At 37.4% G+C, this 19410-nt stretch overlaps 2 pseudogenes across 1 annotated transcript; both read right to left on the reverse strand.

Moving 5' to 3' along the window:
- Positions 1 to 362: 362 nt before the first annotated feature.
- LOC101698222 (large ribosomal subunit protein uL10-like) lies at positions 363 to 4289 on the reverse strand (annotated as a pseudogene). The gene is made up of 2 exons (XR_015453335.1): positions 3582 to 4289; positions 363 to 782 (listed from the first exon to the last, which is right to left on the reverse strand). The product of XR_015453335.1 is annotated as a large ribosomal subunit protein uL10-like (transcript).
- A 7910-nt stretch (positions 4290 to 12199) lies between these two features.
- Positions 12200 to 12745, reverse strand: LOC101697848 (protein VCF1 pseudogene; annotated as a pseudogene).
- Positions 12746 to 19410: the final 6665 nt, after the last annotated feature.

Raw genomic sequence — 19410 nt, forward strand, 5'->3', positions numbered from 1 at the left:
GAGTAGATTTGGTTGTGAAGAGAGAATTTTCTCCATATATTTTTCTGTCCTAACCTAAACAGGAAGCAGCGATGTCTCTGAGGTTTGCAGTTTGAGTATAATGAGGAAAAAAACTTTTATAGTAAATGCAAAGAATGGAAGTGAAGAGCGGTGAGAGATATGTTGTTATGCTCTTTTCATATGAATGACTGTGACTTCATCTGTCGCCAGTGTGTCCTAATGTGTAAGACTCTCCAAGCTCCAGTCTTACATAGTCCTTTATGAACAGATATGGATAAAGTGAAAGGGTATATTTGAAATGGAGTCAGCCATAAAATAAATATTTTTCTGGTTAGTGTTAAAATAATATAGGAACTTGGGGAATTTATGTCTAGGCATTTATTCATCAATTCCAAATTATATTGGAAAGGATGTAATATGAAAAAGGTTTTGATAGATAAGAAGAGAGAATACAGTTGACAGGTTTGCATTCTTCATGAGCTCAAATGGTGGGTGTAAGGCATATGGTAAGTGAATAACCAGGAAGCGTAGTATGTTGTATTAAGACAGTGGAATTGCAAGGCCATTGAATGTGAAGTGACTGATAGATTTGAGGGATAGAAAGACACTGATGTAGCATGGGGTCAGGGCTCTGTTAAAAGAGGTTTTCTTCTTTAGTTCAGGCTCTGTGGATTTCAGCTGTGGATCACTTGTCCAGAATTTTTGTGTTGTTCAAAAACTGCACATCTTCACACAAAAGTCATTCTTGTGGTGTGGCTAGTGGTGCTGGCTTGGGGATACTGCTGTAGTTGAAGGAGTAGAGAAAGTTATAGAAATTATACAAAGTCATATTATTGGATGAGTTGTTCATTTTCTAGTCCAGAATGATGGTGAGACTTGAAAGTAAAATAAAACCTGTAGTGCAGATACCTAAGTGAATAAAGCTAAGTGATTGTTTATCTGCAGTGCAGAGACAAAATGAGCAGAAATGGCTTTTTCAGATAATGAAGGACTTGGTTTTATTGAGCAAAACACCAACCTGTTCCACCCACACAGAGATAAGTTGGTGTTATTTCATTTTTATTTAGTGACCATTTGCATAACTCTGTTTCTCAAAGCATCTAAGCACTTGAAAAATACTGACATATTGAACCTTCATAACAACTTGTGAGGGCTGTGGTCCTTCTCACTTAACAGATGAAGCCATAGAAGCCCACGTAGTTAGGGAAATTATCCAAAATCATGTAATTAATAAATGGTGAAACTGAGATTCAACCTAGTTAGTGAGAAATCAGGGTGGAGAAAAGGAGAGGTTAGAATAGCTATTATTTGATTAGGTAATAGATGTTATAGAAGTTAGATGGGAGCCCAATTGTATTTATGGCTGGTATGAATGATGGAAATACAGTGAGAGAGACAAGCACAAGTACAGAACATGGAGGGAAATCAGGAGTGACCTATTTGAACTGGACAGTGTTGCTCATTGATAAGAGCATGTGCTTAGTGTCACTGGGTTTAGTCTGTTAGGTCCCTGAGGCTGAAAAAAGGGACCTATTTCACCTTTTTGAAATAAGTTTGTAGGTTCACTGACTTTTGAAATAAGTTTGTGGGTTCACAGCAAAAGGATTCAGGGTGTGTCAGTAAAAGAGACATAAGAAGGGCTTATTTAAGGATGCACTCAAGAATGAAGTGTAGGTACTTGGAGAAATGAGACACGTGACAAGCTGGAGTGGGCTACATTTAAAGTGTATTTTCGAGGTGGGTGATCAAAATGTGTATTCTCACTGTCAGGTTACAATACAAGCTATCTATGTTTGTTTGAAGTTTGTCCACCAATATTGCTGCTTTCTTAGGGATGGAGGAAGCACAATTTATAGGTGAAAAGGACAGATGTAGTGCTCAAATTTATAGGCTTATTGTAAAAGGACATTAAAAAAAATTTTGAGTGAGTTTCCTGGAAGAGGAAAAGGCTTGTTTTGAATTGCAGTTTTTCCTGAAGGTGTAATTTTAAATTTTAAATTTCTTTGTCTCTTTTCTACCTTCTTTTTATTTCTTCCCCATACTTCACTTAGCAATGTGAGACCCTGGGCTCAATTCTTGGCACCATCATGCAAAATAAAAAAGTGGAGGGGCTGGGATTTAGCTCAGGGGCACTGCACCTGCTTTGCAAGCAAAAGGTCCTGAGTTCGATCCTTGATACCCAAAACACAAAAGTAGAAGGCTCTATTCAGATGAGTAATCTTAACAATGGACATAAAAGTCTAAAGGCACCAAGATGACTAAAGGGTACAGCCCTATAAATCATGTTTGAACAGTCTTTTGATAAAAATTGACACTGGTTTGTGCTGTGACCTGAAATACAATTAAGAAGTGCTGTGTTTAGTTGGGGTCTTCCCCACCCCATCATCCCATCATCACAAGAGGCTGAAACAAATGGTTCGTATTCATTAACAAGAATGGCAGCCCTGTAGTCTAGTCTGGCAAGAGTGAAGGGTGCTAAGACATCAGTTAGGATTAAATATGTCCCTAGCCATTCTTACATCAGAGCAAAGGGTACTTTTGCCTAGTATCTTTCACTACACTCCATTGTAGCATGTCTGTCCCAGTGTTTGTATTCTGATCTAAGGGTATTAAATGTCCATAATTCTTATCACACTAAAAATGATTAAACTATATCGCTTTCTAATTCTCAAATTTCTGAGTGTTTGGTTGAATAGGTTGATGGGCAGTTGCTCAATAAACTTCTACAAGAACCTTTTATTAGAGTTGAGCCTTGGGCTGTCATGGTGACTAATGAAGAGAGCAGTAGCATCACTGTAGGTACAGTCTGTGCCAGGCCAAGACTTTGTAAAATTTTTAATATTTCATGAGAAGGAGCTAGATTTCCCAAGGCTGATCTCATACCCTGGTTATTTTTTAAATAAAGTAGTGAAAGATCAAGAGTGAATTCTTTTTTTTTTTTTTTTGGTACCAGGGATTGAACTCAGGACCTTGTGCTTGCAAGGCAGGTGCAGGGCCACTGAGCTAAATCCCAGGCCCAAGAGTAAATTCTTTTATAAAAGAACAAGAAGGAAAGCAAATCTTAGAGGTCACAAAATAAAAGGCCTTGGAAGTTATAGTTAGAAACATACATGGTAGTCAAAAAACATCTGTCCCTTCTTTCTGCTGTGGCAGACATCAGAGTAACCCTGGCATTCTTTTCTGCTGAACACATATATGGCCCCCAACCTTAAAATCAGTAATTCAGACAACTTCAGAAGATTAGAACGTAGAGATGGGATCTATTATGACACTGCTTTGCCATGTGCATGATGCATCATCTCTTTATCTAACAGGAGAGGAAACTGAGAAAAGACAAAGGAATTAAGTGACCAGTACAAGTCCATTACTGAGGGAGTGAGGAGTTGAACTCAGATTTATCAACTGCCTAATCTTATGATCTAGAGATAACCCCTGAATTACTTGATGCAGTAGCTGACTTAGTTTGTAGGAGGATGCATGTCTGTGTTACATGTCCCTTTTCTTAATGAGAGATACAAATAATGTCCCTTACAGACGAATTCCTCTTTTCTTATCCTTAATTCACTGAACCAGAGACCTACCTACAGACATGCTGACCCAGGACTATGCAAGACGTGAGACTCAGTGGTGTATCCACCACTTGATTTGAAGGGGGCAGAAAGCGAGAATGCAGAACTTCCTCTGTAATGTCAAGCACTTCAGGGTTGTAGATACTGCCACTGTCAAACACCTGTTGAATGATCAGCCCAAAGGAAATTAGGGAACATGTTCAGGAGGGTGGGCTCACTGGCTCCCACTTTGTCTCCAGTCTTAATCAGCTGTACATCACTTAGGACTTCAATGGTGCACCCTGGAGATTTTAGTGGTGATGCTCAGAGCCTGGAAGAAGGAAGTCTTCTCAGGTCCCAGACCAGTGTTCTGGGCTGGCATGGTGACTTCACAATGGCACCAGCATGGGTAGCAGCTGACACCTTATTGGCCAGTAGCATATCCCTGATCTCAGTGAGTTCCTCCTTGGTGAACACAAAGCCCATGCTTCCCAGGATATGAGGTAACAGTTTCTCCAGAGCGGGGTTGTTTTCCAGATGCCCTCAGATGGCCTTGTGCACCATGGTGTTCTTGCCCGTTATCACCACAGCCTTCCCTTGGAGGGACATAAGGATCTGCTGCATCTGCTTGGAACCCACATTGTCTGCTCCCACAATGAAGCATTTTGGATAATCATCCAAAAGCTGGATGATCTTAATGAAGTAGTTGGATTTCGAGGTCACCCTGAACTCCCTGGGCATCACAGCAGTTCCTCAGTGATTGCCACGCAGGGTTTAAAGACAATGTCACTCTCACAAGGATGCCTCGAAAAATACTGTACTTACTATTTCTAAGGAAATGCTTTAAGTGGCCACATTAAAATTGGCCTTTATCTTAAAATAATGCTGTAAATAAAATGGAATGCTAAAAGTGAATAAGGCCAATGAAAATATTTCTTGTTAATTTTCCAATTTATTTATGAACAGTCAATGTTAGATAATTCCTCTTGTATTTTACTAGTTATTGAGAAACAAAGTAAGAGTTTGATTCCTAAAATGAAGTCCCCAAAATGTCATTTTTTATGCACTATACATAAAATTATATTTCTATTTAATGTTTAACAAAATATGTCAATTCTAAGTGTATCTGGCAAGATATTACACAGTAGGTGTTTTGTACACAGTGCTATCAGAACAACAGGAAACCAAAATGCAAAGGATTTTTCTTTATTTTTGGAAAGAAAAAGTGAACAAAATGAATATAAATATTATTTGGAATTACCTAAAATGTCAAAGTAACTTCTATGAAAATCATGGCTGTTCCCGCTTTACTTGGTGCCATTAAATACTCAGTATCTAATTAACTCTAGATATTGCCACGAGAACTGTCCAAATATTTTCTTTGATGGCCTATAAATTTCAAGCCATAATATTTTAATATTAGAAAAGTCACTAAAGGTAATGAGACTATTTCTTGTATGTCAGGTCTTTAGAAACCTAACACTACCCAATTTCTAAATCTACATAATCCTATGGAGTACTTTGAGGTAAGACACAATCAGGCTTTAAATCATATTTTTCAAAATGTGTTTTTCTGTGATACTCATGGCTTATTAATACAGTCAGAAAGAGAGCTCTGCTAAAAATTCTAAATTCATGAAACTACCTTCGTGCTGGTTAGGAAGGTCTGTGGGGTTCCATGATTAGCCATGTCTCTCAAATGCAGGCAACTGATCACGCAGTTGTCAGAAGAGAGAGAGAGTATATTGTCATTGTTAGCAGAGCGGCCCACTGATAGCCTACAAACTTGAGACAGTATTGCTACCTGCGTTTCTGAGGAACAGTTCTATTATTTTAAGTCTAATTATTTGGAGTCATTTATAGATATTATATAAATTATTGAATCATATCACTTCACCTCTGTTTATGGAATCACTATTATTATGGTTAATACTTATTAAGACAAATGCTAAGATAGACCATTTTTTCAGATGCTTCCAGATCTTATTTGATACTCACAATTAATCTATGAGATATATATTAGTATTTTCACTCTTCCGACTAAAACTAATGCTTGGAAAAATCATGAGCTCTTTCCAAGGCCATGGGCTTATCAAGTAGGTATCAAAACAGGTTACAATTTATACCTAGTAATGGAGCAAGAGAAAAAAAGCAGAGGCTGGTGAGTCTCATTAACAGTTCCCAAAGGGCTTCATCAGTTTTCCAGTTAAAACAGCATAAAATATTAAAAATGACATTTTAAAAAATTCAAAACAGGTCTGAGACCCTGGTCGTGCCGAGGCCCGCAGCCCGTGCCTGGCCGAACAATGCAGTGTGGTTGCTGTGCAGCATCTGAATCTTCACAGCAGAGGCGCCAGGGGTAACATAAAAGCCATGGTTATGAGCCCCAGAAGATAGAGCATAAGTGAACAACAGAGAGGGCCTTTCTCACACTCCTCAATGAAAATTGAAGCCCACTGGAAAAGTGAAGAAAAACTTCAGTAAAAGCTCACTGGACCATCGTGGTTGGTAAGTTGGTGGAATCAGCACCTCCCATAGAAACCTGGACTCGCATAGCAGGGAGGACAGCTGCAACCTGCGGTTGAACTTTGCAGAGTTTCATCCTATAGGAGGTCAGGGACTTCAACTTGGACCTTGCAGCCAGAAATCAGCCTGAATCTCAGTAGACTACAGCTGGCTTCCTGAGAATAATCAACTAAGACCCACACACTGCTACCCACATTGCCTACCAAGACAGCAGAGACATATCCTGAGGGAGATTTTGTTTGTTGTTTTGTCTTATATATATATATATTTTTTTTTCTTTTCTTTTTCTCTCTCTCTATACTTTCTGTCTCTATATTTCTCTCCCTGTTTGTTCCTGTTCCTGTCCCATTCTGATTTTTTTTTCTCTCTCTGTCCTCTCAACTGTCACTTTTAGAGGAAGGGAAATACAATTTCTAGCTCCCCTATTGTCAGTTTGTTCTGCACTTGTCTCTGTTCTTTTGCTCTGTCTTCTCCTGCCTTCAACAGATCCCCACAATTTGTGTGATCTTCCCATGTCCGCTAGCCTCATCTCTAACCTTTCCCTCTCCCTCTATCTCTCTACTCCTCCCTCACCAACCCCTGCTAAATCCTTATTCAAAAGAGTAAATTTGCCATATTGAAGGGTTTACTTACTACAAACATATTTGGAGTTGGCCCTAGATTTTGATCTAGCTTGCATGGGTAAAAATGAGAGATTAGCTGCTACCACAAATTGTCATTTTCTAAGCTGTGTTTGATGCTGTTGTTGATGCTGATTGTGTCAATTGGGCAAAGGTGTCATGATTGATCTAATCAGTTATCCTTCCTGGTATACTGAAAACAAGATTGCCTAAGAGTCATTGGAGACTCAAAGCCTAAAAAGTCTAGCTATACCTGGAAGATATCTCTGAGAAGCAATCACTCCATTGGGCCTCTAAACACAAGTAATAAAGATACTCACAATAAAAAATATTGGAATATCAGCCCAGGAATTAAAACAAACAAACAAAAAAACTGCACCAACAACAGAATTAAAAATGAGAAGACACCTTGGCAGGACACAGACACAGACTTCCAGCTCACCAAAGGCAAATTCTGGGGGAAATGAGGTGGAAAAATATGATAATCAACCACTTGGACACCCTGAACTGATAGAACAGGAAGTAACAAAAAAGATGAATGAGGCTCTAGAAAAATTCAAAACAGAAATAATTTCCCAGATAACTACACAGATGGTAAGCAGAATGAAAGACATGAGTAGAGGCTCTAGAACAGAAACTGAAGAAAAAAAATAGATGAGTTCAAAACCATGCTGGAAGCCATGAATGCCCAGCATAAGAAAGAAATGGAAACCATGATCGCCCAACATAGGAAAGAATGGAATGCACAATACAGATTCAAACAGATATCCAGGAGATTAAACACTCCATTGAAAGTATTCACAGCAGATTGAGCAAATGTGAAGATAAAATATCAGATATAGAACACAGGATTGCAGTTAGTTACCATGAAAACAGAGATTTTTAAAAAAATAGTAAGGGACCACAAGAAATCAATCCAGCAGCTGCTAGATGATGCAAAGAAGAATAACATAAGACTGACAGGAGTCCAAGAAAAAGCAGGAGAAAGTACAAATGACATTAAAAAACTGTTCACAGAAGTAATAGTAGAAAACTTCCCAGACAGAGGTAGAGAATTTGACATACAGATAAGTGAAGCATATAAAACTCCAACTAGCTACAATATAAAAAAGCTACACCTAGACATATAACAGTCAAGACCTCAAAAATCCAACAGAAAAACAAAATCCTACAAGCAGTTAGAGAAAAGAAACAAATCACATACAAAGAAAAGCAGATCAGAATCACAGCAGACTTCTCAACACAAACACTCAAGTTAAGGAGAGCCTGGAGTGAAGTACTTCAAGCCCTAAAAGAAAATAACTTCCTACCTAGATTGTTGTATCCTGCAAAATTATCTTTCAAAATCAGTGGAGAAATTAGATACTTCCATGACAAAGAACAACTGAGAAATTTCATGAACACCAAACCAGCACTCCAACCAATTCTAAACAATATCCTAGAAAAAGACAATAAAAGTCACAACTCCACGAGGCCCAACACAGTGAAGCCACCAGGCAAGGCATGAAACTAAAGGGAGAGGGGAAAAATAAAAAATAAAAGAGCCCACAAAAGTAAAACATCACGACAAGGATGAGTCAATATATATATCAATTATAACCATCAATGTTAATAGCCTCAATTCACAAATCAAAAGAAATAGACTGGCAAAGTGGATTAAAAGCAAAATCTGACAAAATGCTGTATACAAGAAACACACCTAATTCAAAAAGACATTCATAGACTGAAAGTAAAAGGATGGAGAACAGTTTTCCATATGACAGGGACCTGGAAAAAAGCAGAGGTAGCAATCTTATTTGCAGACAAAATAGATTTCAAACCAAAACTAAGTGAGAGACAAAGATGGTCACTACATCCTTGTGAAGGAAACAATCCAAGAGGAAGAGATGACATTCATAAATATATATGCACCAAATACAAATGCCCCCAACCATACAAAACAAATATTAATGGACATGAAAAACTAAAAGAGCACTAATACTATTTTAGTGGGGGACATCAATACCCTACTGTCACAAATAGACAGATCATCTAGACAAAAAATCAACAACAAAATTCTGGAACTGAACCAAGCTCTTGAACAAATGGACTTAATAGATGTCTACAGAGTGTTCCACCCCACAAATCAGAATATACATTCTTTTCAGCTGCACACAGGTCATTCTCCAAAATGGACCACATGCTAGCTCATAGGGCATGTTTAAGTAAATGCAAAAGAACTGAAGTTACTCCTTGTATATTATCAGACCATAGTGCAATAAAATAGGAGATCAATAGCATAAAAAATCACAAAACCCCCACAAACACGTGGAAATTAAATAACACTCTCCTGAACAACCAATGGGTCACAGAGGAAATTAAGGAAGAAATTAGACAGTTTCTACAAGTAAATGATAATGCCAGTACAACATACAGTAATCTATGGGAAACAATGAAAGCAGTTCTATGAGGGAAATTCATAGCAGTGAATGTCCATATTAGGAAAACAGAGAGAGCTCAAATAAACAACCTAATGCCGAACTTCAAGCTCTTAGAAAAAGAAGAGAATGACAAGCCCAAAGCTCTTACAAGAAAGGAAATTATAAAGATCAGAGCAGAAGTCAATGCAATGGAGACTAGGAGAAATATACAAATAATCAATGAATTGAAGAGTTGGTTTTTCAAAAGAATAAATAAAATCAATGAACACTTAGCCAACCTTATCAAAAAAAAGGAAAGAAGAAAAAAAGGAAAGAAAAGGCTCAAATCCATGCAATTAAGAATGAAAAAGGTGAAGTCACAACAGGTCCAGCAGAAATCCAGAATATCATCAATACCTACTTTGAGAACCTGTACTCTAATAAAACGGAAAACACAGAAGAAATGGACAGATTCCTAGATACATACGAATTGCCAAAGTTAAATGAAGAAGATATAAAAATTCTAAGCACTCCAATTACAATCAGTGAAATTGAAAATGTAATTAAAAATTTACCAACAAAGAAAAGTCCAGGTCCTGGTGGCTTCACTGCTGAATTCTACAAGACATTTAGAGAAGAACTATTGCCATTACTCTTTAAACTGTTCAGTGAAATTGGAAGAAAAGCAACACTTCCAAATTCGAAGGTAAGTTAGCTAGAACTCTTGAAGACATTGGCATAGGAAAAGACTTTATGAACAAAACCTCAGTAGCATGGGAACTAGCAAAAAGAATCAACAGCTGGAATCTCATCTTATTAAAAAGCTTCTGCACTGCAAGAGAATCCACCACCAGAGCTAAGAGACAACCTACAATGTGGGAAAAAAATTTTAGCTGCAGTACCTCAGACAAAGGACTACTATTTAGAATATATAAAGAACTGAAAATCAGACCCCCCCCCAATTTTTTTTGACAAAATGCACTAATGCTGCTTTTAATGGCGGTGCAATAGAGAAATACAAAGTTTTATTAGCCTGAACCAATAGAAGATTTAACATATGCCCGTTGACACTACCAAGTAGTAGTATAATAGAAATGTATCCCACACTGCAAGGCTGTAGATGATGTGCAAACAGGATGAAGATGGTTTCTTGCATTAAGTAGAGTAAGAAGGGTAACTGCAAACCCAGCATTGAGTGTACTAATCTGGGGAAAATCCTTTCTTCCTGGTGATGGTTTCACCTTCTATATCTTTTAGTTGAGTGGGAAATGAGTTTGCTTCCTCCATTTTTACATTTTCTTAATACACATTTTGTTTCAGTAGGGTGCCATCCATTAAGCCTGAAGGAGACATCCTGGGTGTTTCTGAATTGTGTTATATACAGGTCTGATTGAGAGCTCAGCTTGTCCTCTTAAGAGCATTCAGTTGTTGTTTCTTTTATTGTTAGACAAAAATGTTAGCAACATGTCCTTTGCATATTCCCTGCCATCAAACCCATTAAGATCCAAAGTTCTTGTCAAACATCTGGTTTTAAAATCAGGATGAGAGTTAGTAAAGAATTTTTAAAAAGATAACAAACTCTCTGTCAAAACCCCATGGTCTTTAAGCATGGCCTGTGCTGTAACTATTCCCCCATAACACTAGTTTCCACATCCCGCTACTGGCCTTTATATTCTATCCATATTAGAGGAACAGACTGTGGAAACTCGGTGAATCTTACTCTCTTCTGGAACAGTCTTCATTTTCAAGATCTGAGTTGTCAGGTAACAGAACCCCATGCCGTTCCCCACATCCTTTTCAACCCTGACAAAGAGCAAAGTCCTCTTACTAGAGGCATCCAAGCATCTCAGCTGGGCTGTGTGTGGAGTGTGGTTTCCAAATGGAGGGGCATGGACTGCAGTGCAGAGGGAGCAGAAGGGGAGCAGGCAGAGGCTTCAGGTGGACTCTAAGGCACTTCCTCTACAGCCAATGGCAGGCTGGCCCCCTGGCACTCTCCTCTTCAGACAGCTCATCAGTGAGAAAGATGAAACATCCTCACCTTCATTATTCATACTTGACTGGCTCTCAGGTATGACAAAATAACACAGGAACATGCCCATCTCCTTAAATACTCTTGTATTGTTTTCTGGACAGTGCCTCTGCTCACTTCTAAGCCATACAATTCCAGAGTCAGCAATGGAATGTGATCCCCTTGTCCTGTTGGGGGGTGACTTCACTGTTTGTTACTTTGGACATCAGTTCAGCTAGTTTATGCTTTATCAGCATTCATCTAAGCCTTAGCTATTGACACTACAAGATGGAATGATATAAGGTCACATAAGCTGCTGGTACAACTTACAAGCTTGAAGTAGGACAAAAAGTCATCAATATTCTTTAACTTTCAGAACCGTGCAGTATTTTCTAGTAAAGTCTGAGGTGCAGACTCTGGAGGAATAGTGATGTAGAAGTTATCTGGCTATCCAAGAGTCTGAAGGACATTCTCCCTGGAAGTACAAATATATAACGAAGAGTGGAGACCGCCATTAGGGAGGGTGCATCACTTCCACAGTAAATTGGATCTGATTGTTCTGTTAAAACAGACAGAGTACTTTCCATAGGATGTCTATATACTAAGAGGTAGTATGGCAATTAATTTCAGTGCAAGACTGAATCAAGCTTCCTATCTTTTGGAAAACAAGTTTTTTTTTCATGGAAACTAGATACTCTTCCCTAGTTTATTGAATTAAAAAAATTGAAGATCCCGCACTTTTAAAAGATCCTTTTACATAAAGTAGAACTTCTAGATGACAGATTGAGAAATCAGTCTGAATTGGACACACTATGGATGTGACACACAGATGAAATTGCCTCAAACCACTACCTTGACATGGATCTGATACCCTCCCTCAAAAGAATCCTATAAAAAATTGCTTTGAAGCCCCTTTGAAATTGCAATGGTGCAGCAGAACCACAAGTAAACAATTGCCTGTTAACCTGTTATTTCAAATAGACTGAAAAGCCAATAGGCAGGTTTTTCTGCGTGCAATTTTTCAAAACAAATCGTAAGTTGAAGTATCAAATCTGCACAGCACTGTCCCTTCACAGAAGGTAAGAAACTTCCGGTGCATCATGTCAGAGGCCGTCCTCAGTGCTGTAGGCTGTGAAAGTGGGCCTCCTTCAGGGTCTGGTTGATGTGGAAGTAAGGGCCTTGGCACAGGGCAGACTGCTCAGGCATGGGCTGAGGAGCGTTGGGGCTGGATCCGGGCATGACCTGGCTTAAGACACTCTCTGGCCCACTAGCCCGGTCTGGGCTATGGATGCTGGTGCTGCTGCTCCCGCCACTGTCACTGCTTGAAGACTCTGTGTCCCAGGAATCCTGAAAGACAGGGTTTCTACTACTCCTTTTGCTCTGGGGTGGGAGATGATTATCTTCTTCATTGCCCTTCCTTCTCCTTTTCCTGGGGTGGAGGCGCTCACTCATTGCAGCTGGTGGAGAGGAGCGAGGAGGCATCGCTCGGCACAAAGAGTGAAGTGAGGGGCTTGTGTTCAGGGGGCCACCACGCCCACCCCCTCGGGCCTTTGCTCTTGCCGCTGCACGGGTGGACGCGGCAGGTGGTGAATACCCCCTGCTCGGACCCATAGCACTGCTACTTCTGGCGTCTCCTCCTCGACCCCCCCATCAGACCCCCAAAATTTAAAGACCAAATTAAAAAATGGGTATCTGAAGTGAACAGACATTTCTAAAAGAATTAAAAGCAGCAAAGAAACATATGAAAAAATGTTCAACATCACTGGTCATTCGAGAGATGCAGATGAAAACAACACTGAGATTCCACCTCACTCCAGAAAGAATGACTGCTATCAAGAAATCAACCGATAACAATGTTGGCGGAGTTGTGGGGAGAAAGGAACCTTTCTCCATTGTTGGTGGGAGTGGAGACTGGTGTAACCACTTTGGAAATCAGTATGGAGATACACCAAAGAACTAGGGCTGGAGCTTCCATTTGACCCAGCTATTCCCTTGCTGGGTGTCTTCCCAAAAGAATTAAAAGAATCATACCACAGTGATATATGTGCACCTATGTTTATAGCGGTACAGTTCATAATAGCGAAAGCTTGGAAGCAGCCCAAGTGCCCATCAACTGGAAACTGCATAAAGAAGGTGTGGTTTTTTATAAAATGGAGTATTACTCAGCCATAAAGAACAAGAAACTAGAAACATTTATAGCTAAATCGATGCATATTGAGGACATAGTCTTAAGTGAAATAAATAGGACACACGTAAATACTGAATAGTTTCTCTAGTGTGAGAAACTGAAAGTGTAAATAATGATTAAAATGAATAACTGACTATGTGAAATAGGAAGAAAAGGTCCAAAGGGATAGAGGAAGTGGGAGGGGAAGGGGAAAGAAAAGACAGGAAAAAAATTATGAGAAAAGAAAAAAATGGAAACAAAGTCTTTGTAAATGGAGAATGGAGGACAGGAAATGGGGAAAAATAAGAACCAAGATATATCATGTAAAGGTACAAGATCCCAATGCTAAATGTAAATGTATTGTATGCCTAAAATGTACCAATAAAAGAATCTGAGAAAATTTTTTTTAAAAAAACCTCAAAACATGACCAATGTGGATTGTTAGACATAATCTAGACATTGACATAGTATATTCTACTAATATACTAGAATCTTGTGGAAAACAAGGTGAATGACATTTAACTGAAATCATGAACAGTAGCCCACAACCCTTGATATGTGAAAATATCCTCCTCAACATAGATCAAAACTTATTTCTCCCCCTGCTCTGCTCTACCCCATCTCAAAAACACAAGATTTAGTCTGAAGACAACACTTCTGATCATTAAAGCCATCAGAAGGTCTCTCCTGGAACCCTATTACTCTTTTGGTTTTCCAACTCCAATTAAAAATTACAGTTCCATGAAAGCTGGGCAGGAATCCATGAAGGAAATGAGCCAGCAGGTACAGCCAGAATCCTAAGAGGTGAGGCCACCACAAATAAAACACTATGGACAGAGTTTGAAACAGGCAGTGAGAAATGGGGACTGTAGTTCCACATACATTAGAGATTTCACAGTCTCAGCAAGCCAAACAAGGTAGCAAGAGAAAGAGCCTAGCAAAGGATTTGAAGATGAAAGCTTGCTCAGAAGTGAAACGGGAAAACAGCATGACACAATCTATCACTAAGCCATTAATCACAGGAGATTCATAAGTGTGCATGTGAATAAAGAACTGGGACAAAGGACAATGTACTGTTGAAAGAAGAGAATAGTACTCAATATCTTAAAGAACAAAAGCAAGCTAAAGCTTGGAAACAGCCCAAGTGCCCATCAAGTGGAAACTGGATAAAAAAGATGTGGATTTTTTTTTTATAAAATAGAGTACTACTCAGCCATAAAGAATGAGAAACTAGAGTCATTTATTGCTAAATGGATGCATATTGAGGCCATACTCTTAAGTGAAATAAATAGGACACATGTGTAAATACTGAATAGTTTCTCTGTTGTGAGAAACTGAAAGTGTAAATAAGGATTAAAAGGATTAATAACAAATAATTAATACTTTGAAATAGAAAAAGGTCCAAAGGCATAGAGGTGGTGGAAGGGGAAGGGGAAAGAAAAGAAGGGAAAGGAAAAATTATGAGAAAAGAAAAAAAATGGAAAAGAAGTCTATGTAAATAGGGAAGGGTGGAGGGGGTGAGGGGCACACAAGTAATGGGGAAAAAAATAAAAACCAAGATGCATCATGTACAGGTACAAGCACCCAATGATAAATGTAAACATATTGTATACCTAAAATGTACCAATAAAAAAATTTAAGGAGAAAAAAAGAATATATTCTTATATAATGTTGATCCAACTAAGTATCAAAGCAATAGTTGAGTGTATGTAGCACAATTACAATATCCAGTGGTTTAAATGTCAAGATAAGTTAACTTAGCACCATTACGTGAATGAGGATTTATCTGAATCATTCGTTGAAAGACCCCAGGTTCTTTGTAAGTAAAATATAATAAAATATAATACAGGCCCCACCCCCAAAAAAGAACAAAAGCAAAACTTCTTATGTAAGTAAGTAAGAGAGAGAGGTGATTACTTGGCACTTTCTATTCAGTACACACCCTGTTTTCTGTGACTCTTCCAGGTTGCATAAATGGTGTAATAAATTTTTATGACTCTGAGAAGAACATTGCAGTGTTACATCCCTGGCAGAGAAGAGGAAAGAGAATGCTACATTTTTAATAGAAAATACTGGAAGAAAAATTCTGAAAAAGGAATTGTTTTAGAGTTGATTCATGACTAAAACCTTACTTGTGTGGGTACAAAGATAATTTTTTAAATTTTTCTTTATAACTTGACTTATAAAGAGTTTGAGAAAGTGCTCATATAATATTCTTTCTTTGATGATTTAAAGTCTGTTAAAGACATCGTAATGAGAGCTCTTCCCCCACCACCGTGCACATGAAATAAAACAAGGCAGAGATATTTCTTTTAATTTTGTTTAAAAAGGGCAAATAGATTGCAGTTGCATTTGGCTTAAAAACTGCAGTTCAGATTTCCTAGAAAACTAAAAACTAATTTTTATATAATCATGAGAAGAGAATCCTTTAAAAAAAAAGATGTGGTGTTATAAACGATAGAAACTACTGTCATTTAGTTAGTAAAGTATGTATAAATTTGAAAATGTTAATAAGACATATGTAATTATCATTTTAGAAATGTATTTACTTTTTGAATTCAGTTCCATTGCAGATAAAATTTTATTGGTAAATTTTGAGTTCCTTTCTTTTTTCAATTTTCTATAATTTTATTAGTATATGTTTTCAGTATATAAAGATGACAATCCTCACGGGCAGATGGTATGTGTCCATAACACATCCATTATTTTTCACTGTTTTCATCTTTTATTACTGCATATTTGCAGTACATAATGATTATATTTATCATGGTGAGTTGGTTCATGTACATAATACATCTTCATTCTTATTTGTCCTCCATCCCCCATCCTTGTTCCCTCCACCTCTTGGTCCCCTTCCCTTTTGCAGTAGATCTATCTCCCTATTTCCTACTATCTTTTATCTTGCTCTTTATTTATATTTTGGTGCTACCATATAAGAGAAACCATGTGATATTTAAACTTATGCATTTGATTTATTTCACTTAACATTATGGTCTCAAGGTGCTGCTGAAACTGATGTATTAAAATGTTTCCCTTAGGTTTTCTCCTAATATTTTTATAGTTATGGGTCTTATATTAAGGTGACTGATCAATGTTGAGTTGATTTTTGTACATGGTGAGAGTTGGGGGTCTAGGTTTTTTTATTCTTCTGCATGTGAATATCCATTTTCTCAGTGGCATTTCTCAGTGGCCATTTAAAGAGACTGTCTTTTCTCCAGTGTATATTTCTGGTACCCGTGTTCAAGGTCAAATGGCTGCATATGCATGGACTTACTTCTGCATTCTCTACTACATTATTGGTTGGTTTCTATGCCAGTATCATTCTCTTTTCATTACTATCAGTTTGTAGAATATTTTAATATCAGATAATGTGGTACCTCCAGCTTTGTTGGTTTGCTCAAGATCTCTTTGGCTCTTCAGGTAATTTTGTGGTTTCATATGAATTATAGAATTATTTTTTCTATTTCATTCAAAAATGTCATTGGTAGTTTGATAGGAATTTCACTGGATTTATGGATTGCTTAAGATATTATGGAGATTTTAACAACATTGATTCTTTCAATTCATGAACATTGGATAGCTTTCCATTTTTTGTGTCCTCTTCAACTTCTTTCATCAATGTTTTATAATTTTCACTGTAGAAATTATTAACTTCTTTAGTTAAATTCATCCCTAGGTATTTTTTTGTAGTTATGGGAAATGAAATGTTTTTCATAATTTGTTTCTCAGTGTTTAGGAAAGCTGCTAATTTTTGTAGGTTGATTTTGTTACCAGCAATTTTACTGAATTTATCAATCAGCTCTAACAGTTTTTTGGTGGTCTTTCTCTTTGGCGGTGTTTTTCTCAGTATATTGTCTGCAAGCAGATATAATTTGTCATTCTCTTTTTTGTTTGAATGGCCTTTGTTCCTTTCTTTTATTGCTCTGGCTAAGAAAGTTGTAGTGCATTAATTACTTTATGATAGCAATTCTGTAATTTTTGATTCAACCAATATAAAACTATATATTTCTGAACACATGATATAATATCTGAGTTCTTTGGCAGCAATAATAGATGTAGGAGGAAATTCACATTAAAATAGTATAATTGACATTAGCAACTTTATCATTCTACAGGAGCACACAAGTCTTCTAAACCCGATTATTATAAAAATATATACACACATGAACACACACAAACACATATACATACATACGTACAATGGGTTTGTGCACACAGTGGGATTTTATGAAGAGAAAAGATATATATTAAATATACAGGATGCTAATCACCAACAGGAAATTATATGTAATTGGGTATCATTTACAAAGAGAAATTGGATGAGTTTTCTTTTAAATTAATTTTAATATATGTTTGCCCTTAATATTTTGAAAAAGAAAGCAAATTGTGTAAAATATTTGCCATATTTACTTCTTGGAGTTAACAACATATTTGCAATGTTCATGATTGCATTAGTAAGCCAATTTCCAGGACTCGGGAAAACTCATAGGTAAAGAGGAGAAATAATTTTAACAGTCTGAATATCAGATTTTTCTGACAAGCTTATTTCACTGTCACTGAAATGCAAGAGCTGTTCAAGAAAATATTTGGTCAAAACTAGCTAACTGTGGCAAGAAAGACAAAAAGTTGGGCAATGATTGTGTCAGGGCATGTCAGGTCAGCGAGAAAAACTCTTTCCATGAGGTAAAAGCACCAGAGAGGTGGTAGGGTAAAAGTAGGACAGGGAGTGGGCATTGGGAAGAAAGGAGAAAGTGCAGACTATATTGTCAGGAAATTAAATTTGACCATGGGAAGATAGGAGACTTTGGGAGTGCTATGTTTTGGGTATGGATTATATCCTAAGTGTACTGGATGCTTGGTTCCCAAAGTAGCAATGTTGGGAGGTGGGACTTAGCCAGGCAGAGCTTCATGGGAGGTCATTGGGGTGCTGCAATCCGAAGTGACTAAGCAGTTCTTCTGGGACCCCACATAGTTTTTATGAGAGTGAAGTGTTATAAAAAGAGCAAGTCTGGTCCCTGACCTCACTCTGGCTTCCTGACTCACCATATAATCTCTCCCTCTCATATGCATTCCCAAAACGATGCCATCCACTATGAAGTGGTATGATGAGGAGGCCCCTCAACAAAGCCAGTACAATCTTATTTGAACTTTTCTTTAGAAGTTACCCAGTCCTGAGTATTTTTGTTATAGTATCAGAAAAGTCTACAAATACAGGCAGTTACTCTGAGTGATCTCAGTTCCAGCACAGTAACAATCCCTATAAGAGGAATATCACATTAAAATAGTACAATTTACCACTAAAATTTTTATCATTCCACAGGAGGACTAAACTTTCTAAACTCCTCACTACCATAAAACCCTTCCACTGCCAAGTAGCTTTTGTAAGTTATGCATGAACTACACATTTCACACCTCCTACATCAATTAAATAGATTTTCAGTAAGAAAAAAAGGTGAGATTAGCTTGTCACATCACTTTCTATTAAAATCCTGTGGCTTCGGGCCATTTTAGAGGAAATGTAAACACACAGTCATCCAAGAACGAAGTCTGTATTCTCTAATGTTTGCATAAAGAATGAGATGAACTTCTTTTAAAGGTAGAAACTTTTGCCTTTAAGATAATTAAAAGGTGTATTTTGCAAAGCTAAATTTTCCAGTGGTGAAAGCTCTTGCTATAAATATTGAGATACAAGAATGAGAGACTTGAACCATGGATGAATTTGTACATGAATAATAAATATAAAAGATGCTTCACTTTGAGGCTATCTCATATTTTTTCACAGTTTCGCTAGAAATAAAACAGTTTTCAAAATAAAGTTACTTTTAAAATATGGAATGTGTAGACTCATTTTCCACCACACTCAAAGAATCTAGAACTTGTACATATTAGTAATTTCACAAATTTCTAGCTTTTAAAATTCAACCCTGAACTTGAATCTTCCCACCATAACTGACCACATAATCCCCAAACCCAGCTTTATGAATTGGAATATTTATATCTAATCAAAAGTGTAGTTTCTCTTGAAAAGCCCCAGAAACATTCTGAGTAGAAGCTAACATATATTTTGTGCATTAATTTCAAGAATATTCAATTGTCTTAATTCTAGTCCTTTCAATAAAACTTCTAAAATTAGTTAATATTT

This window comes from Heterocephalus glaber, unplaced genomic scaffold (assembly GCF_053883595.1).
Source record: "Heterocephalus glaber isolate CG9 unplaced genomic scaffold, H.glaber_assembly_v1.0 deba00001460, whole genome shotgun sequence".
In the NCBI taxonomy this organism is placed as follows: Eukaryota; Metazoa; Chordata; class Mammalia; order Rodentia; family Bathyergidae; genus Heterocephalus; species Heterocephalus glaber.